Source organism: Rutilus rutilus (assembly GCF_951802725.1).
Source record: "Rutilus rutilus genome assembly, chromosome: 20".
NCBI classification, from domain to species: domain Eukaryota; kingdom Metazoa; phylum Chordata; class Actinopteri; order Cypriniformes; family Leuciscidae; genus Rutilus; species Rutilus rutilus.
The window spans coordinates 2,338,862-2,361,499 of record NC_140225.1 but is presented as its reverse complement, the minus strand read 5'-3'; the positions used below and the strand labels follow the sequence as shown (position 1 = coordinate 2,361,499).

Genomic DNA, 22,638 nt, shown 5'->3' with positions numbered 1-22,638 from the left:
TGAATCACACCTCTGTTTTGACTCCCGGTTTTTTCTTTCTCTCTCCTCAGAATGGGACACGGTTGGCTGGAAGAATGCGTCGAGTGGCACAGATCCAGAGGGAGGAGAGGATGGAGATCAGGAGTGACAGGATTGTGGAGGGAAGGGATAGTGGTGCTTTATTACAGGCTGCGGGAGATCATTTCAGCAGCCGACATGTCTGGACCAAACACACACACACACACACCAGTATTATAGAGCAGCTGGGATTCAACACAAAGATGGGCAGAGAGAGAGAAAGAGAGAGAGAGAGCGAGATCTGAGACAATGATGTCACTCGTTCCCAATAGCGATGGGAATCAGGAGAATGGGAAATTTAATCATTCTGGTTCATAACTGTTTTGGTTCCACTTTAGTACTTAAAAAAATAACTGATCCAAACTTAAATACTTAAAGGGATTGTTCTCCCAAAACATAAAATTCAATCATCATTGAGTCACCCTTCTCCAGTCCAATTCGAGTTTATGAATGAAATGACCTTCAGCTCAGTGAATCAGTCATGAATCGCTCCACCCGATTTGGTTCAATTGATTAATGATTCTTTTGAATGATTCATCAAAACCAACTGACTCAATAAAAGTTTGATCATGAGTTTGACTCATGTTCAAGTTCATGAAGTTTAGACAAATCATAAGTTTAATTGCATTACCGCTGTAGCAGCGTCCAGCTTTGTTATTGATCACTTTTTATGAAAATCAGTTAACTCAAAAAAAAGCTGAAATAAAATATAAATGTAAGTGATGCACGATATATCGGTTGACATATGTTCATTTTTAATGTTATCGGCCTGATAAGAAATTTTGGCTGATAAATAAAGATTATTTCCTCCAGCTGAGACACTTCAGATGATCGCAATGATGTTTTTGAATTGCTTGAAATATGATTGGAATCACTTCAAAAAAGGAAAATATGGTTGAGTGCAACATGTGCGGCGCAAGTCATATCGGCTACATAAAATTATAATGAGAACATTATAATTGTGTGCTTGGCACATGGCTTTTGATGGTGAGACTTTTGTTTTTGTAATCAGGCTCTCAAAAATTATATAAAAATTTGGATTTAGATTTATCGGCCAATATATCGGTTATCGGCTTTCAAATATATAAAGAATTATCGGATATCGGTATCGGCCAAAATTTTCATATCGGTGCATCCCTAATAAATATTAGATGAAGAACAATTATCTCCAGCATGTTTTTAGAAGCACAATCAGTTCTGAATGAGATGCATAATTGAGTGCCAGCTGAAGACGATTTAATGCATCACATTGGGGGGAGAATTAACCATATTTTGGGGAGATATTTGCACTCAAAAGCTCCCTTTTGGGGATGTTCTTATTTTCAAAAATAGTATAAAATAAAAGTTTTGTAAAAATGCAGTTTTATATAAAAATGTGGGACAAACTTAACCCTTAAAACTTTAACCCAACGGTTGGGTTGTCAATATCTGACCCAATTTTGGGTTGAAACAACCCAGCATTTTTAGAGTGTATGCAATGTCCCCATTTAGATAAGTAAACGTGTGTGTGTGTGTGTGTGTGTGTGAGAAGTCAGGTGACACAGCAGCCAATCTGCATTAGATTTTGTGTGTGTGTCGAATGCTTTGTCTTCCGAATGTATAAGAAAGCCTCAGTGAAACATCTACGGGTAACTCACACACACACACACTCTCGTGGGCAGATTTAGATTTGATCCCGTGGCCTGTGAGTCTGTGTTTGGGGGAAACACGGGGGAAATGCGCTGGTCGACGGCCTTCAGTGAAATGCAGGAAATCCTGCTGTGATTGTGTGGCTCTGAAAGCTTCAGCTCAGGAATGTGACCTACATTCTCCCTCCCTCTCATTGTGTTCCAGCGCAGTAAACACACGCTCACCGCAGTATAACGTGCTTCTGAAAGCTGGATTTCACACAATCTGCAGTCGAGATTTGCATCGAGACTCAAACACACACCGATCATTTCACAGAAAGGGAAAGGAATATTAAATATGTTGTTAGACATTTCTAAATAATGTTAGAATAGTGTTCAACAAACAGCTTAACATTATTTCGAAATTTAGAAACATGTGGGGACAACATATTTGCTTAGGTCACTTTCCATGCATCTTGTTTTGTCATATATGTATTGATTTTTGTAATGTTTTTGAAAGAAGTCTGAAAGGCTACATTTATTTGATCAAAACTAACATTTTGAAATATTATTATAAATTAAAATATCTGTTTTCAATGTGAATATGTCATATATCATGTCACATGATCCTTCAGAAATCATTCTAATATGCTGATGCTTTAGAAACGTTTATGATTATTATCAATGTTGAAAACAGTTGCGCTGCTTCATATTTCTGTGGAAGCAGTGATACATTTGATTTTGCTGGATTCTTTGATGAATAGAAAGTTCAAAAGAACAGCATTTATTTGAAAAATGCCTTTTGATTAATTTCAGAGAGAGAGAGAGAGAGAGAGAGAGAGAGAGAGAGTCATTCATACTCTCTCAGCCATTTATCAGCCTATTTTTCAAGTGAGTCACAAAGATTGCACACACAGACAGAGACAGACACACACACACCCACCCCGCACACACCCTTGCTACTCAAGAAACATTTATGATTATGATCAATGCTGAAAACAGTTGTGCTGCTTCATATTTCTGAGGAAACTGTGATACTTTTTTTTTACAGGATTCTTTGATATATAGAAAGTTCAAGTCTTTTGTAACATGAATGTCTTTACTGTCACATTTAATGATTTAATGCACGATTATTTCTCAATATTATTATCATTTTTATTATTATTGTTATTTTTGCTTGATCTGTTCATTGAACTTTTACAATATTAACAGGATAAAGATACAGGCCAATAGCAAAAAAAAAAAATTGTTATAAGTACTAATCTATTTAAAAAATTAAAATACCAAACTTTCGTTTGTATATATAATGCATGGCTTCTTGAGTTTCCATTGAGACACATAAGACAGGCTTTGAATAAAGAAAGAAAGATCTAAATCTCCAAAGCCTGTATTAAGGTAATTAAAAAGCCTCCAAATGAGCAGAGGAGGGAAAGGGTTAATCAGTAATTCTCCGGTCAGGACAGAGATGAAATGGAGTCTGTAATGCTGACTCACTGCATGAAGAGCCTCCCTCTCTCTCTCTCTCTCTCTCTCTCTGTGTCTCTCTCCCCCTCCTCTCTCTGTCTCTGTGTCTCTCTCCCCCTCCTCCCTCCCTCTCTCTCTCTCTCTCTCAGATTATGTGCACGGTTGTGCAAGCATGTGGCAGCCTGCCTGCTTTTACGGGAAGAACGCAAGTGCAAAAATACTTTGGAGTGCTGTGAATCCTGAACACACACACACAGGAGACTAAAACAGATCCACCAACAACAGGCCTACGTGTGCTAGACATTTGAGGGCCATTCAGTTTTACTGGGATATTTAAAAGACAAGAAATAAATTCTGAATAGACTTTTACGTCGCCTGAATAAAATGTGAGTGATGTTTAAACTCACTGCCACAATGACAGGGTGCAGTTTGTGGTTGCTAGGGTGTTGCTACAGTATGTGGTTACTTGGTGGTTGCCATGGCATTGCTATGTGGTTGCTAAGATGTTCTTGATGGTTGCTAGAGCGTTACTATGTGGTTGCTAAGAAATTCTTGGTGGTTGCTAATATGTCCTAGGTGGTTGCCAGGGCGTTGCCAAGATGTTCTTGATTGTTGCCATGGCGTTGCTATGTGGTTGCTAAGATGTTCTTGATGGTTGCTAGGGCGTTACTATGTGGTTGCTAAGAAGTTCTTGGTGGTTGCTAATATGTCCTAGGTGGTTGCCAGGGACAACATATGTTGCCAAGACGTTCTTGATGGTTGCTAGGGTGTTACTATGTGGTTGCTAAGATGTTCTTGATGGTTGCTAGGGCGTTACTATGTGGTTGCTAAGAAGTTCTTGGTGGTTGCTAATATGTCCTAGGTGGTTGCCAGGGCGTTGCCAAGATGTTCTTGATGGTTGCTAGGGCGTTACTATGTGGTTGCTAAGAAGTTCTTGGTGGTTGCTAATATGTCCTAGGTGGTTGCCAGGGCGTTGCTAAGATGTTCTTGATTGTTGTTAGGGCGTTGCTATGTGGTTGCTAATACGTCCTAGGTGGTTGCCAGGGCGTTGCCAATATGTTCTTGATGGTTGCTAGGGCATTACTATGTGGTTGCTAAGAAGTTCTTGGTGGTTGCTAATATGTCCTAGGTGGTTGCCAGGGCGTTGCTAAGATGTTCTTGATTGTTGCTAGGGCATTGCTATGTGGTTGCTAAAATGTCCTTGGTAGCAAGGGCATTGCTAGGCTGTTCTTTGTTAAAGTCCTTATGATATTCTGGTCTCTAGATATGGCTCAGGTCCATCCTTCAGTACTCTACTCATTTTATCAGTGGAAATCATTCATCCAGTCACTCAGAAAAGAAACAGCACACCTCTCCTAACATTCAACACAATAACAGTCTCTTTGAAGGCATTTCAGGCCATTAGTCTTTGAAAACACTAATGCTCAAACACAAAGATGTTCCCTACCTTCCTTTAGCTCTCTTCTTAATCTCATTATCCTGCTGTCAGTGTCTGGACTAATGCCTCCATGGCTCGTCTTCCATTAGCAGTTTTTTCTGCAAACAAACACACCGGCGTCTCTTTCTTTCTCCTGTTTACCCAGATGTGAGATCTGTGAAAACCACACGAGTCCACAGTAGACCAGCCTGTAGTCCAGTCAACACAGAAATACATTCAACAACTGGAGGCTCAATGCATCGGCTTTAAGCACTTCTTTCTCTGAGCTTCTGTGGCGATCAGGTGTTGAAATCAAAAACATGCATGATAACACAGACTCACTTTTTCGAGAAGTTTACGGTGATAAAAGAGGTAGGGAGTTTCCACCACTAACAATGATAATTATTGACTATTTACTCTGTTTTCCATGAGGTCGCTCACTAGCAGACGCTGAACGATGATGCATCTGTGTGCTGAGCTTTCTCTGCTCACTTGTGCAAGATTAAAAAAATGTGCATCAATTTGTGCAAATTTGTGATGCATAATAGGTTCAAAAAGTTGCTAATTGTCGTGCATTCTCAGAAAAACACAACTTTTATCGCTGTAAAATACACATTTTATGTCGCCATGTTAATATAATACTATAATAAACCATAAAATGAAAAAACCATAACCTTGATTTTATTATGAAATGAAAACAAGGAATGAGTCAAAAAGTATTTTTTGTGGGAATCAACATTACGCCACAAATGCAATTGAGCTTAAATTGTTTTGAACCCGGAATATTATTTTAATGTGTCATTTAATTGTTGACATGATCATGGCAGATTTCCACGTAAGAGTGTCTGAGAGAGTGAAGCGAGTTTTGCCTCGAGCTCTTTCAGAAAAATAATTCAATGACTCAAATTGCTTCTTTTCTCATGCAGGTTCAAACCCCATTAATCATGACAAATGTGAAACAGGCATAGAGTCACTGTATTTCTTACATACTGTAAGGTCGCACAATGCATTAAAAAAAACACATTCTTACACTCAAAAGCGCATGTCTAATGATGCACACATGAAACGTCATGCTGAATTTCTCAATCGAGAAAAGGAAAAACTTTTTTCTATTGCACTTTTGCAAGGAAGAAGTCCTGAGTTAAATGCAATGCAACATAAAAGTTGAGATAAAAGTTGTGTTTTTCTGTTCCTAGAGAATGCATGACAATTACCAACTTTTTGAACCTATTATGCATCACAATTTGATGCACATTTTTTTAATCTTGCACAAGTGAGCAGAGAAAGCTCAGCACACAGATGCATCATCGTTCAGCGTCTGCTAGTGAAGCGACCTCATGGAAAACAGAGTAAATAGTCAATAATTATCATTGTTAGTGGTGGAAACTCCCGACCTCTTTTATCACCGTAAACTTCTCGAAAAAATGTGTGTGTGTTATCATGCATGTTTTTGATTTCAACACCTGATTGCCACAGAAGCTCAGAGACAAAAAGTGCTTAAAGCCACAATATACATCTAAATACTGTGAAATATATAAAAGTAGTGATGAGGCTTGAGTTGTTTTGTATGAGGATATATAGTGTGCAACGGTACACATATCTTCAGGGTTTCACATGTTTCTCATCCAATTTAATATTTGTATTATAATATTACTTTTGAATTAAAGTGTTTTATAATGTGCTGTTTTTGCACTTTCTGACGCATTCATTATTAATTATCAAAAATAACTACATCATATACCGTTGCCACAATTCATCAGTATTTTGACGCCTTAGATGCTTTAAATAGTCCAATTATCTGAAATAAGAATTTGACATTTTGGAAATTTCTGAGAGCAGATTCTTACATCAGATAAAGGCCGAGAATTTACAGAAAATGATGAAGAGATTAGTTGGAGATGATTAGGTTGTTTTAGCGCCTCAGATGAAAGTGTTCGTTCACGTTGCCAGTCATTCAAGTAAAAAGTCCCCATGAGGATTTTCTGAAAAGCTGCGCTGATGAGATCTGAAAGGTCACGGCCATCAAAGCCCAACCTCAGCAGAGAAAACTTTTAGAAAAGTGGAGGTTATTAATATACAGTAAGTAAACACAGCACTGCTTTTGCAATAAACTGCAGCATTGATATTGTATGTCAGCCAGTATAGATATTTGTCACATGATACTTTTTTATCAAAGTATAACATTAAAAACGTTTAATGACCAAGTAAAATAAAAGTGGTGCCAAAGTTGCAGTGCAATCTTGTTGACCACTTTGATATTAATTATTAATTAAGAAATTTAACTCCGTAAACGACCAAAATGATTGTGTTAAGTTTAATGGATGAAAAATATGGTTGTAATATAGTGATAAAAATAAAAAAAAGTACAAAAAAACCCTTGCATTTAATAGCTAAATAAAATAAAAGTGGTGCCAAAGTTGCAGTGCATCTTGTTGACCACTTTGAATTTAATTATTAATTAAGAAAATGAAACTCCAAAAAATTGACTAGATTCGGCAAATGGGATTGTGTTAAGTTTATAGATAAAAAATGAAAAAAACAACAAATAAATAGGCTAAATAAAAGAAAACATATGTTTAATAATTACGTAAAATAAAAGTGGTGTAAAAATTGCAGTGCATCTTTTTGACCACTTTGAATTTAATTATTGATGAAAAAACTTGACAAAATTGCTAAATTGACAAAAAATAATTATGTTAAGCTGGAAGATAATGGAGGAAAAATGTTTTAATATAATCATGAAAAACTACATAAAAAAAAAAAGTAATTAAACTGTATGCATATCAGTATTATATCATTATGCCATTGGCCACCCACTGGTTTAAAACCCCCATCTCAGTCTCAACCCACTACTGTAAAATACCTCATTTCAATGACCTCATTAAGTGATGCAAAGACCTTTTAACATTGTTATTTTGCTCCGGCAGTCACAGAATTCCCCTCGGTGTAAAACAAAGCTCACAGATTAGGCTTTCAAAGAGACCCGTTACGTAAAGCAGCGGACAAGCCCGCGCCGTGACCCAGTTCCAGCTCCAGCACAGCAGATGCATGCTACAATTTCACTTTAAAACCTGTGCATGCTACAATTTCAGCCAGCCAATCAAATCTCTGATATGTGCCTGTGAGCAGAATGTGTGTGTGTGTGTGTGTGTGTGTGTGTGTGTGTCTGCGGTGCTGTGACTCATGGGGGATTACGTGTCTGATGGCTTTGATGTGCGCGATGCTGCCAGGGATATTTTCTGCTGCTCATTAAATGCACCAAAACAGAAGCTCAATGCACAACAAAGGCACAGATGCAATAGGAACATTTCTTCGTTTTAAAGTGCAGCATTACGCCACTCCTATCGGTTTACATGCATCCATCCGAGGTCAAAAATCACATCTCATAATAAACATTGCACATCGCCTCGTTTTCTCAAAGGCTGCATTTACATTACATTGTTCAAGTGACCCAATTCCAATTTTTTCCTCCCATGTGGCACAGATCGGATATGCAAGCAGGAAAAAAGCACATGGATTCCGATATTCCCAGATCGGTTTCAGGCCTCATTCATATGCGGAAATAAATCTGATCCGTGCATTTGTGTCTGACACGTAACCGGATATTTCCGTCAATGCGAGTCTAACGACATTGAAAAAGCGAATGATGCAACTCACCCCGATCACATGGCGGACGAAAGCTCAACCCGATGTTTTTCTGAACTTTAAAGATGGTGCGGAAAGCAAAAGCGTGTATTATCATTTAATCGGCGTCCATTGCAAATCGGCCTAAGGTTTTCCGGGTCAGTACGTCTACTTTGGGTGGTTTCACCAAGTTTATAGTGTAAATGCAGATATCGGTTTAGGGTCACTTTTAAAAGAAGATGTAAGCTGGTCATCAAAACAACAACAAAATCGGATATGGTCCGCAAATCAGAACTGAATATCAAGACCTGCAGTGTAAATCCGACCAAAGAGTCTGAAACCGGTTCGGAAGAGTCAATCTCCTTTCCGTGAGCTACTCCGTTCTGATTGGTCAGACGGCCCATTCTGTTGTGACTGGCCGACTGTTTACAGCGTCTTTGGTTTGGCTTTGGTTTTTCCATATCAATTCCAGCGTAAGTCCTCATCCTTTGAAAGTGCAGTAAAGTGGATTCACAGCATGTTCTCGACATGAACAACACAAACTAAACTCTTCCAGTCTCAGATACAACTACAGTGTTTGAAGGCAGGGCAAAGATGATGTCGTTCACAGGCAGCATATGAGTACATTTATGTGCATGATCTTGAACTGATTACACTAAACTCAGCATCCTAAACATACAATGCAAAGTTTCTGGTGAAAGTAATTTATCACAATGAAAGTGAAAATGCCATATATTGAGCGCCGCACTGATGACGTATCTTTGTAGGCCAAACCGAAAGATTGCATCACCCTGCTTCGTTCGACAAAAACCTTTGATTTATTGCAGAAAATAAGCACTGTGAACAACAAAAGTTTATGATTCTTACACGTTTTGTTCATCATCATGATAATCTTCACAATGGAACTCAACTTTTGAAGCCTAAATACAATCAAAAGCTAAACAAGGTCGCCCATAACGACTCTTTCAGACGTTATCTAAAAACTAGTCTCAAAAGTGTGACTATAAACACGAGTCTTTCTGGCGTTTAATGGCACTGAAAACATCTGTAGTCGGTTGTTTGTGTGGGTATTATTACTGATGTATTTTATGTCGTAGAATAAAAGGTGAAAATATCTTGAGCTTGTGTTGAGACCTTATTTCAGGCATTTAACCCGTAAAAAAAAAAAAAAAACGTCAGGATGATAAAACCGTGTGCTAGACTTTTAGTTTTATTTATTTTAGTGCATCAAGTTAAACTAAATGAAAATGAGAAATGTTGCTGAAATTTTTATTTTATTTCAAGAATCGAAAATGTATTTTTCTGGTCTGAGTTTTAGTTAACGACAACAATTTTTGATGTCAAGATGTCATTTCAAAACCTCAAGTAAACATCCGTTCAGCAGTTTGTGCACATAATCACACACAGATAAAACACAAACATCATCCACAACCCTCTCCAGCACAAACGCAGTGAGTGAGACACTAGTGTTTCGTTTCTCTCTTTCGGTTGGGAATCAGGCCACACGGTGTTACAGTTACACACTGATAGGAAGTTGCACAAGGTTAATGAAAAAACCACTGCCAAAACCCACAAACTGTTCAGTGCTGATGCAATGAGATGAATGCTTCTGTGTGTGCGTGTGTGTGTGTGTGTGTGTTAGCAGACTCTCGCTGGTGGAGAACGAGCCCTGGAGGGGGACGTTTGTCTGTCGAGTGTCGGATCAGAGGATGACGGACACATGGAGCCGAGAGTGTGACAGTGACTGAAGCAATTATTCAAATTAATCACATCACAACGTGAAGTCATTTAGGTTCGCAAATGGGTTCGCATCAATTGCTTAAATGGAAATATCCTGAAACAAATATAAAAATTTATATTATTACATACATATTTAGTATAATATTAAATATTTAACTATAATATTTATTAATTTTATATATTTATTGTAAATACTGGTTAAATATTTTACATTATCAGACAGACCATGGTATAACTAAATCTAAAACTGAAATAAAAATGGGGGGGGAGAAATGATGTAGATATATAAAAATAACAAATGTATTAAAAAATGAAAATAAAAACTATAATAGCATCTAAAATAACACTGATCGTGACCCATCAGTCGAAAAAACACACATTTACAGCAAACATTCAAAGTTTTAGTGTTGGCTAGAATCATATTCAGAATAATAAACAACATTATTCTTAGTGAATTCCCTCCACTCGCCGAACCCGAATGCATTATAAATCACTGCGCTGCAAGTCTATTTGTGAGAACCATCAGTCACTTCTGAGCCCCGGAGCTGTAGATTTCTCCTACGTAACCTACTTTCAGATGCTTCTTATTTTCTGACACATAAAAGATGTGCAAAGGGTGTCATCTCTGAAGAGCATCATCAAAAGGATGCTGCTCCGATTCCCCCAGTTGCCATGGAAACAGCTCACTACAGGGAGGCGGGCATGTGTTGCCGTGGAGCTGGTTGTCATGGAGATCGTTACGGCGACTTACATAAGTGGAGCGAGCGGGCTCTGAATCCTCATGATAAATTCAGCGCGAGTCGTTCCCGCTCGGATGGAATTAAAACAATGTCAGTGGGAGCAGCGGATGAGGACATTCGTGTGCCGCCCACGTTTCCATCAGCCAAGGTCGGGATCGTTTCCCTGGCAATTAAGCGGTGGCTAACCGTGGTGGAGCAGATGCCCGGCGGTCCCAAGGTGACATTACAAATAACACACACTTTCATTCTACCCCTCCCGTTCCTTCCTCCACTGTCCATCGTGAGGATGACAAACCTCAACTCGACAACACAACCAGTCCTCCCATCAAACTGCAGTTCGGCAGCAAACGCACATCTGTTGATGTTGACAACACACCACCTGAAGCCTTGCTGTCTAGGCAGCATCACTGAAATGACCCCTAATAAGTGAACAATTTGAGAACACGCTACACTAATAAAAATTGCTGCCTTAAATTTTTAAGTACAATCAACTAGGATGTTTAAGTCATTTTAACTTAAATTACATTAAACTGACTTCAAAAAGTTGTTTAATCTTGTGTTATGATGAGTTAAAGCAATGTAAAAACACGTTGTCATAACTTATTGTTCATATTTTTTTTACAGTGTACGTATGGAAGCTTGTTTCCGCCACAGAATACAACATTTTAAAAGATAATTACGACTTTTTATCTCACAATTGTGAGTTTACATCTGGAAATTCTGACTATATCTCACAATTCGGACTTTATAACATGCAATCGCGACTTTATATCTCCCAACTGCGTGTTACAAAGTCAGAATTGCGACTTTATATCACGCTTTACATAAGCATAGTACACATTACACTTTAACTTGACATCTATCATGCATTGTCCACTGTCTTTTGTGGTGTCATTGTGCTTCAATGCATCAAGGGCCTTAGAATTTGTGATGACTTAAAACACTGACTCACTAGGATCTGGAACAGAGCCAAAGATTCCTTTGGAGTTAGAAAACACGTGCGTACTGAAGTGCAAACCAGATTCTGAGGTCTGGATGAGACAGACACCACGTGCTTCTCTCTGTACGGCATGTGTCAGTCTTACTACGACCTCAGGAACTCGAGAAACGGAGAGAAAATAAACAAGACAGTTAGAAAACCACAGCGTGACAAATGTTCTGCTAACGATAGTCATATGACATGGAGGGAAGTGGTGGTTTATGTTCAAAGCTGTCAAACCCTTCTGTGTTCAGACTTCCCTTCATGTGTATCTCTGCGTGTGTGTTTCTGCTTTTCGTTTCCGTGCTCGAGTGAGCTATCTGCTAATAGTTAACCTGGTTAAAGGATGCAATGTGTGTATTGTTGCCAATCACTGTACTGGATGATTAAGCGCGCAGGAATGCACCGTGACACAGGCGTGACTAAATATACAAGCTTCTAGGAGACAAACACTTCTGAGAAGGTGACGTTTGTGTGAATGTACGGATACGCTGGTTCTCATAGCACTCTCCTTTAACCGCCTTTGGCCCGCACACCTTTGTAAACTCTTAGTCAACCAACTGGTCTTGGTCATACCAGGAAGTTAACCATGACATTGTTGAGTTTCAAACAAAGGGCCGGTTGTGAAACCAAACAAACGCTTTGGCAACAAGCCAAAAGTGTTTGTGGAAACAAGCTTGGTTGCTAGTTATTTTCTTGATAGAGATCATGGTGGAAAAACCCAAACATTAACCAGGCTAAGATGGTTTGTGGCTGCCCAAAACCACTCGAAAACCAGCAAACGGAGACCAGAAAACTAGCAAAGGCTGGTTTAATCTTTCTTTCAGTAGGAAGTGATTTATATTGTTAATGCACATGATTTAGTTTCATTTCAAAGAAAGGCACATTTGGGAAACCAAACAAACACTTTGGCAACAAGTCAAAACTGAATGTGGAATCCAGGTTATCGAGGCCTTTCATTGGTTTCTAGTTATTTTGTTGGGTTTCTTGCCAAGACCTGCTGGAAACCCAATTGTACACTAGCCTAAGATGGTTTTCCAGTCTACAAAGCTGGTCTCCCAGTGTGACCAGCTAAAAAGTGGCTAAAACCACTCGAAAACCAGCAAACAGAGACCAGAAAACTAGCAAAGGCTGGTTTAATCTTTCTTTCTGTAGGAAGTGATTTATATTGTTAATGCACATGATTTAGTTTCATTTCAAAGAAAGGCACATTTGGGAAACCAAAAAAACACTTTGGCAACAAGTCAAAACTGAATGTGGAATCCAGGTTATCGAGGCCTTTCATTGGTTTCTAGTTATTTTGTTGGGTTTCTTGCCAAGACCTGCTGGAAACCCAATTGTACACTAGCCTAAGATGGTTTATGGGTCTTCATCAGATAAAAAAATGCCAAAAAACCCTTGAAAACCAGCAAACTGAGACCAGAAAACTAGCGAAGGCTGGTTTAATCTTTCTTTCAGTAGGAAGTGATTTATATTGTTAATGGGTTAATCATAAGCTACCTAATTTAGTTTCATTTCAAAGAAAGGCACATTTGGGACACCAAACAAACACTTTGGCAACAAGTCAAAACTGAATGTGGAATCCAGGTTATCGAGGCCTTTCATTGGTTTCTAGTTATTTTGTTGGGTTTCTTGCCAAGACCTGCTGGAAACCCAATTGTACACTAGCCTAAGATGGTTTTCCAGTCTACAAAGCTGGTCTCCTAGTGTGACCAGCTAAAAAGTGGCCAAAACCACTCTAAAACCAGCATGCTGAAACCAGAAAACCAGCGAAGGCTGGTTTAATCTTTCTTTCTGTAGGAAGTGATTTATATTGTTAATGCACATGATTTAGTTTCATTTCAAAGAAAGGCACATTTGGGAAACCACACAAAGACTTTGGCAACAAGTCAAAACTGAATGTGGAAACCAGGTTATAGAGGCCTTTCATTGGATTCTTGTTATTTTCTTGCTAAGACCTGCTGGAAACCCAAACCTGAACCAGCCTAAGATGGTTTATGGGTCTTCATCAGATAAAGAGTGCCAAAAAACCCTCAAAAACCAGCAAACTGAGACCAGAAAACCAGCTATGGCTGGTTTAATCTTTCTTTCAGCAGGAAGTGATTTATATTGTTAATGGGTTAATCATAAGCTACCTAATTTAGTTTCATTTCAAACAAAGGCACATTTGGGAAATCAAATGGGCAGTTTTTAAAGAGGCCGTTCATCTGCGTCTCCCAACTAGTTATTTTGGATCCCTGATAAAAAATAAAAAAAACTCAAAGCTAAGCTGGTTTGCTGGTCTTTAGCTTGTTCATATTACACTGTAAAAAATGGTAACCAGCAATTGTCATTTCTACCTGATTTAACCCCTAAAAATGTTTTTTGGACTTGAATAAACCAGTTCATTTAGATGCAACTATTTTTAAGTGTCCAAAACTCTAAAATTAGCCAGCAAACCAGATTAGTTCATAGCATTTTATTTCTTCAGAAGAGAGTGATATCGATCTTGTTAAACGCTCAACTACTCAAACTGTTTCATTTAGTTTCACTTTAAACAAAGGCACAGTTATGAAACCATTGGCAACAAGTCAAATCAGAGTCTGCAAACAAGGTCAATGTAACTTTCTGCCAGTCGAGGATTGTCAAAGTTAGTTTGTAGATGCCACAGTAGAAACAAAGAAGAATCTGCCGAAGGGTTAACCGTGAGCTGCTTCACATTCTTTGACCTGCTGTGACGTTCACTGTCTTCGCTAGAGTTGCAGAGTTACACAACAGCCAACATGACTTCAACTAAATGGTATTTCTTACATGAATGTCAGAGGTGTGTGTGTTTGGCCCCCGGTGTACTGACGGGAAGATACAGAGCGAGTTCAGATGCGAATCCCTGATAATCTGTGAGCCGAGGACGTGACCTGCAAGTGCTGGCAAGAGAAGCGTTGTGTCAACAAATGCGGACAGACTTGTTTAACAGTTTGGCACTTATTCAGCACGGCACTTATCTGAAAAACAAAGGTTAGGTGTTAAGCAATAACACAACTTAGGCCAGAAAACATGCAATCGCACACAAACACAGCTCTTCCGCTATACTGGGGCAAAAACCGGCGTACTTCATCAGTATTTTTGTCTTGTTTGCCAGTACAAATATCTAGTCATTCCTAAACCAGGATACAGTTGCTGGAGACGCAACATTACATCAGATTAGAAGTCTTGTTTTATCACAAATGTAGCAAAGTTGAGCGAATTTATGCCTAAAATGAGGAAAAATAAACTTGTTTTCCTTTTGAATGTTTTTTTGTTTGTTTTTTACCCAATTGGCAGATATTTTCTTTTTCTTTTTTTGCAAGCATAAACTCACTTAATTTTGATACATTTATCAGAAGAATTTTTTATTTATGTGTATTGCGAAAAGCGCTACTTGGCATTTTGCTTTGAGTCTTGCAATTTAAAAATGTTTCGATATTCGTACTGGAAAACAAGACAAAAATACTGAGTAAGAAAATAATTAATTTCAGTCTTTCTTACTTCAATATTTCATGTTTAATTCAATGTGTTTCTTGCCATTTCGTTGTAATTATTTGTGAAATTTAGCAGTTTCTAAATGAAAATTGTTCCAAAGTAAATATTACACCAATTTATTTTTAGTGTAACTCAGCAAAATTCTCTTCTAACTCATGCTGTTGTTGATCTGAAAGTGAAAACCGATGCTGAGAATGAGTTTACATTTCAAAAAACATTTTAAAAACTGACTGTGCGTAGCCAGAATCATGTGCTAAAGTGCTTATGAAATATGTTTTGGGCCTTAAAAGCTTCTGTATGGAACAGATTTGGCTTTGTAAATGCACATACCCCAGACAGCAACATAGATCCGGCCCACATCTGGTTCATGTGGAATCCACATGTGGCCCGGATCCGGGCTGACACGATGTTGCTGTCTGGGACTGTATGTAGTTTAAAGGGGTCATATAATGGTACATGCACTTTTACAAGTTGATTGTACTGAAATGTGTGTTGGCAGTGCCTGTACACAACCATCATAAAATGATAAAAATCCATCCAGTGTTTTTTTTTTGTTTTTTTTTATATGTTTTCCCCGTCTCAAATCAAGCCGTTCGACCGTGTGACGTCACAAAATCGACGCCCCTCCCACGATTGTTGATTGACAGCAGCGTTTCAACACAGACCCGCCCTCACTCGTGAGCGAGCTGTCAATCATAGTCCGCGCGGACCGGCGTGGTCACTGTTGATACGCTGGAGCACTGTCTATGAGCAGAATGCCATCTAAGCGATTGTGGTGTTCTGTTCTCGGGTGTAATAAGGAACACAGCATCGTTTTGATGTTCCTAAATCCGAACCGCTGAAGACGCAGTGGCTGAGTGTGTTTTCGAAGGGAATATTCCCCACGATCAACGTCAATGCTTTCATGTTTGCGCGATTCATTTCACACACCAGACTGCTTTACAAACGAGGGTCAGTATAAAGCTGGTTTTGCTAAGAAGCTGCTCCTGAAAAAAGGATCGGTACCAACTATTCGTGTTCCTGCTGCACCTCCAGAAGAAGAAGTGAGTGTATCGTTTTATTAACCTTTATATTAATATTTATATTAATCTTTGCAAATCGCTAGCTGCACGCTTCACGATGAATGCGGCTGTTTACACTCAGGGTACATTACGGCATGTTTTCTATGTACGACGTTCTCAATATAATTCATAATCCCACATTTATAATGAACAACGCGTTATAGTTATTGTGTTATGATGTACGCACAGAACAGAGGGGCGGGGTGAGCAAAGCTCATTATCATTTAAAGACACATGCACTTAAACGGCGTGCTGAAAACAGAGCTGTTTTAGACCAGGTAAAATGAGTGTTTTCTTACAATACTAATGAGAATTTTTAATTAAAGTATATTACAAACTTTAAATTTAAACCCTAAAGAATCATATTAGCTTGTACAAAAATGGCATTATATGACCCCTTTAAGATTCAAATTTAAGATCACATATTTGTCCCAATCATATGATCAAATTAAATGTTAATGCGGCCCTGTACCGAGGAATTGTTTAGCATAACAAATATAAATGGTGAGATCACTTGTTTGACTGCATACTGCACACTACAGAGCCATTATTTGTCTAATGGGAGCCTCCATCTAGTGCACATCATTAATCCACATGTTGACTTCTGTTGGGCATGAAAACCAAACGAACTGAAACCCACTTCTCTGATGAATATGTAATTCGCTCTGCTTTCAGCAGAATCAGTCACTTGTGAACCTTGACTTTGAAAATTAATTTAGCCCTGAGACACATCAAATGCTCAAAGTTGGAATACATTTAAAATCTCCTTGTAGTTAATAATTTTATCCCTTAAAACTCATCTTTGATCACCACAATGACATATTTAAAAGTTTTTTCCTTGAAAAAAATGTTCTTCATGCCTTAAAATATCTTGAATGTAACTCGACACCCTTGCCTCATTTAGTATACGCGGTTCTATGAATATGCAAATGAGCCCCGCCTCCACTCACTCACTCAGCTCAGAGAGCCACTCGTTGACGATCACACGTTGATCTGATTGGTTACAAGGTAGTTTGTGACGTCAGAAACACCAGCGATTTCAAAGCGTGTGTTTGAGACTGTCTTTGGTTCACTGCAGTTTTAAGGAGGAAATACTCAGCAATGGAGTCGACTTATGAACTTACACATGGTTTGTGTTAAAGTATATTAAAAACACCACATAGACACATAAACAACATTAAAAGCTGGATTTTCACTACAGGGGAACATATAATGTGTTAGGAAGCGAATCCAAACCTAAACCCAAAGCCTGCATACATTTAAAGCTATATGTAATAATTTTCATGTATTAATCGCTTTTTGTATTGCCAATGTGTGAACAGGTTGTAACGAATTGTATATTTTTAAATCAGAAAATGCAAAGTCATTTCAAATGTTAAATGTGGCTGAATCAAATCTGAAGTGCCAAGTATTATTACAATGACATGTTTAATCCCGTCATATTTTTCTCAATGTAAATGTTTTGGCCTACAGTGTGTATACCGTTGGGGCGAGTTGACACAAAACAGATGGACGACGTCCCACATTGCATTGTGCAACGCTTAACCCCAGGTTTCCCACGCTGCTTTGCTTCTGTAATGTGAGTTTGTGCTCAGCGGGACTCCAGCCATATCTCACTCTCCATTACAGATAAGCATCCCCGCTGGAAAAGAAAACAGATCTGTGGAAACCATTTCATCATATCACCGCGTGTCCCATTGAGAGCAACTCTTACAGTTTTTCACAACAGACTTTGGCAGCGTATTTGCACAACTTTTTCTGGAGAAAGTAAAGACGATGAACTTACTAAGAACAGAGTTAATATTATGTCTCCTATTCCGTCTGTTTACAGAGTTAGTTTGTTTACGGCAGGGTTTGTATTGTCAACTACAACTAAAACAAACATTTTTGTTACTTAAAATAACATAAACGGTAATTGAAATAAAATCTTTAAACAATTTAAAACTAAAGACTTTAAACAAAAACTTATTTTAATTCAGTTAGATTCATTTGAAATGTTCATTTAGTTTAAGTAGACGTACTAGAATCTAAAAAAAAATATTAAATTAAATACACAAAAACTTTCTTTTTAATTGTAAAACAATTTAACAATAAAAACTTAAAACAAAAACTTATTTTAATTCAGTTATATACAGTTAGTTTCTTTTATTTTTAGACGTACTAAAATCTTTACAAAAAATTAAACTGTACTTACCGTACAAAAAAAAAATGGAATGGAAATCAAAATAATAAACACTATAAAGACATATTTTAAAAATATCATACCACGAAATTTCTAAAACCAAAAATATGTTTGTTTTTTTATTAAAATTAAATCAGGAAATATAAAAATAAAAACTATTTAAAAATATATATATATAATAGCGCATTAATGATACTAAAATAACACATGGTTTATTGGAGTGACAGCCATTTTATTTTATATATATATCATATTTTATATACATAATATTATTTTATTATATTGTTATATATACAAATTTAAAATAAAATAAAATGTGTGTATATATATTAGTTCTGTTAAATTAATTAATCGTGATTAATGACATCTAACATAAAACTTTGTGTTTATATATGTGTGAATATATGTATGTGTGTGTATATATATGTGTGTATATATATATATATATATATATATATGTGTATGTGTGAATATATGTATGTGTGTGTATATATATGTGTGTATATATATATATATATATATATATATATATATGTGTATGTGTGAATATATGTATGTGTGTGTATATATATGTGTGTGTATATACATGTATGTGTGTGTATATATATATATATATATATATATATATATATAAACTTTTATGTTAGATGCGATTAATCATGATTAATCGATTGCACAGCACGAATATATATATATATATTCATTTACCACAAACTCTTTTTTTAATATAGAGCTAAATTCAGTATGTCCACATGCTAAATAGTGACAGTTTGACATAATGGTGTCACGCAAAAATACCCTGAATATCCACAGCGGGTCCTTCTCTTCTTTAATTAAACTCCCAAGACTGGAGAGAAGAACAGAGGACTTCAATGCATGCAACCAAAAAAACTCAAGATGAGAAAAGTGGAGCTCACTGTGTTTTTGTAGCCAGTTGCATTGTGGGAAGCCTGTTTTTTTGTCTCATGGGGGGGGGGGGGGGGGTTTAAGATGCAAGAGTAACACTAGACTTAAAAATGAAAACAGAAGGAACGAAGGCCAAGAAGCTTTGCATTAGTTTGTCAAGGAAGCTGAGAAGTTGAAGAAAACATATGGCAGGAGAATAATCTGGGGAAAACAGACTTGCATTACAAGCCGTTTTATGTTTGTTCTTCTCGGCACATCATTCAGGAGTGAGGGTTCGGCCAAGAAACTGAGAAAGTAAAAGTTGCATTCTAGCTAAACTCAATGAGACAAGCGTTTAGAGGCATTGATCTGGTCAAAGTCCAGAGTGTGTTCAACAGAAGGAGACGGAGACTAACGTGAGGCGTTACTGATAAGTCCTGGCCAATGATTACACACACACACACACACATTACCAGGAAACGGCGATAAACACACTCTCTGCAATGGCTCGCTCCCGTAATCTCTCTCTCGTTTATCTCCCTGTTCTGTTTTTAGAGGGAGGAAAGTCAATAGGATTTGATTGCGGGAACGACTTCTGGCTCAAAGTCTCCCGTGTTCAATCGGTTTGATCCTTTGCAGGAACAAATGCCGGTTTACTGTCCTCTTATCTCAATGAGGTTCAGAGCAAAGTAATCAGCGCAGAAAAGAGAAGAACACTCCATCATAATAGACGAGGTTTAAAAAAACAGTGGTGGATTAAGACTCTTTGGTGTCCATGGGCACTGACACCTAGGGCCCTATTTTAACGATCTGAAACGCAAGTGTCAAGCGCGAAACGCAAGTAACTTTGTGGGCGGATCCCGGCGGGATAAATGACTCTTGCTCCCGACGCAAATCTAAAATGTGTTGGTCTGAAGCAGCTTCATTACTCATAGGTGTGGTTTGGCCGTAACGTGAAATAAACCAATCAGAGCGACATCTCACATTCCCTTTAAAAGCAGGCACGCTTGTTCCATGGCGGATTGCTATTATAACGGCGGATTTGCAGGAGCGGTTCACAGCCGAGGAGACCGACGTTCTCGTCAGGGCCGTAAAACACAGAGAAGTGACATTGGGGATTGGAGAAACACACCCAAATTAGCTTTGGTTAAACAGGCGTATGATAATTTGGGTAAACTAGATTAATGCCTATTTTTTCACATCTTCATGGACACCACAATGATTTCCCTCGTGTGGTAATATTTTTCCTTGTAATTATGTATGGTTTGCAAAAATGGCGACTGTCTGTGTAGATGAGAGAAGCAAAGTGTATGCGCGTTGTGAACACACTACATTGATTATGGCCAAGCATGCGCCCGTAAAATAGCATCAGAATAACGTGCCACTGACTTTAGACGAGGTTTCTCCTGGTCTGTGGAGGAATTGTTTTCTGGAACTGCAAAATAGCACCAGGGAACGTTTGCGCCGGAACACGCCTCCTCTTTTCGCTGAACCGCCCCCGGGAGCGAAAGTTCATTCCCTAATTTACCGACGTGCGTCTGTGGAGGGAAAAGTCCGCTGTGTGTCGGGTGCAAAATAGGAATGATACATGCGTCGGTGTACAAAGGCAATTGCGCTGGGTGCAAGATAGGGCCCCTAGAGTGCCTATAATACATTCAGTTATTATTATTATTATTACTATTATTATTACAACTTTAATTTCCAACCAAAATCCAACATCTTGTTGGGTTCTGATGTCAACCCAACTTTCGGCACTGACACCTAGAGTGTCAGTTTCTGTTTCACTTTAAGATATGATATAAATTTGAACAAAGCATGCTGCAAAATATTATTTAAAAAAAACTAAACTAAACTAAATCTAGACAATTGAAAAATGAAATGCAAACATGTCAAGGTTTTAGACCGGTCTTGCAATAACATCTCTATAGCTACATGGTTGTGTGAGGTTTTGATCTGAAAATAGAATTTAAAAACGTTTACACATTCACAACGTTTTTTGCAAAGTACAACATGAAAGTGCAAGACTGATGCTCTGTAGTGGATTCACACATACATGAGCGTCGCCGGGCGGTTTCGTTCCGATTGAAAGGGCGTGAAACCGCACAGCGCACTCCCAGAGTCTGTACGGTGCGTTTCCACTAGCCTAGCGCGCAGCACAGCGAGCGTTTTCAGTTCAGACAGAAGTTTAGCTTCACGCTCAACTTCCCAGTGGACGTGCTACTTAGAAAATAATGAAAATAATAAACTTTCAACAAAACATTTAGGGAATTTAGAACGTTCTGATGAAAGGTTATATACTGTATAGGCCTATAGGCTAGAAATACGTTTGAGAATCAATTGCTTGTTTTAAAAGAGAAAAAATATGGTCCCACTTTATATTAAGTGGCTTAAAGTACTATGTACTTACATTGAAATTAATAATTTGATACAATGGACTTAGTGTACATACATGTTTTTACATTGTACTTATATTTAAAAATACCTCCATGTACAGCAGTAATTACAGCTGTAATTCACTTAAGTAATTACACTGTTGACCCTTCCTTTACACCTTAAACCCACCCCATCCACCACACCTGTCCCTAACCTTACCCGTATCACACCTCAATAGCAGCACAAGTGTTTTACAGTACAACATGAACACAATAAGTACATAGTACTTAAAGACACTTAATATAAAGTGGGACCAAAAATCTTTGCGTGTTGCCCCATGGCACTTGCCCAATTGCCCATATGGTTAATCCACCTATGGCTTAAACGTAAGCCTTCAGCAGAAATCACGTGTAAACGCTCGCTCCCGAGAACATTACCTCACGCGACCTTTAACCCGGATGTTACGCACGCGAGTGTGAATCTGAAGTGAATCGGCCAAACGGGATGTTGAATTTGAATTGGAATGACAGGAAGAGGAATTTACTGAATTGCAAGACAATGAAATTCAACTCAATCATTAATCATGCCTAATTATACAAAGTTAACCAATCAAAACCTTTACATTTTGACAAACAGCACCAGAATGTTTGTAGAGTGTATATATCAACAATTATAATAATATGAATCTGTTGATGATGTAATATAATGACATCACCACACAGGTGTATTACTAATAAAAGATGAGTTGCCACATTCCATAAAACAAAGGTTAATTTAGGGATTATTATGAAATATTTTGTTACTCTATATTTTATTTTATAATTTAAACACAAATGTGTGTAGGAGCCATTTCAATTATTGCTGTTGTTGTTCTTTTTTAATCAACAACAACAACTTGTAATGAATTAATTATAATTATAATTATTACACTAACAACAATAACTTTTAATACCTACATTAAATTTGATTAAATATTATTCTAATTATTTAAATAAATAAATAAACACAATA

General features: G+C 37.8%; 1 long non-coding RNA gene across 2 annotated transcripts in view; it reads right to left on the bottom strand.

The window, feature by feature from the left end:
* Nucleotides 1-18,449, bottom strand: part of LOC311279658 — a 58,847-nt gene extending 40,398 nt beyond the window's left edge. For both annotated transcript variants that reach the window (XR_014625574.1, XR_014625575.1), the window contains exon 1: nt 14,419-18,449. This is a non-coding gene — a long non-coding RNA (uncharacterized lncRNA). The remainder of the gene's footprint in view (nt 1-14,418) is intronic.
* Between the last annotated feature and the right edge of the window lie 4,189 nt (nt 18,450-22,638).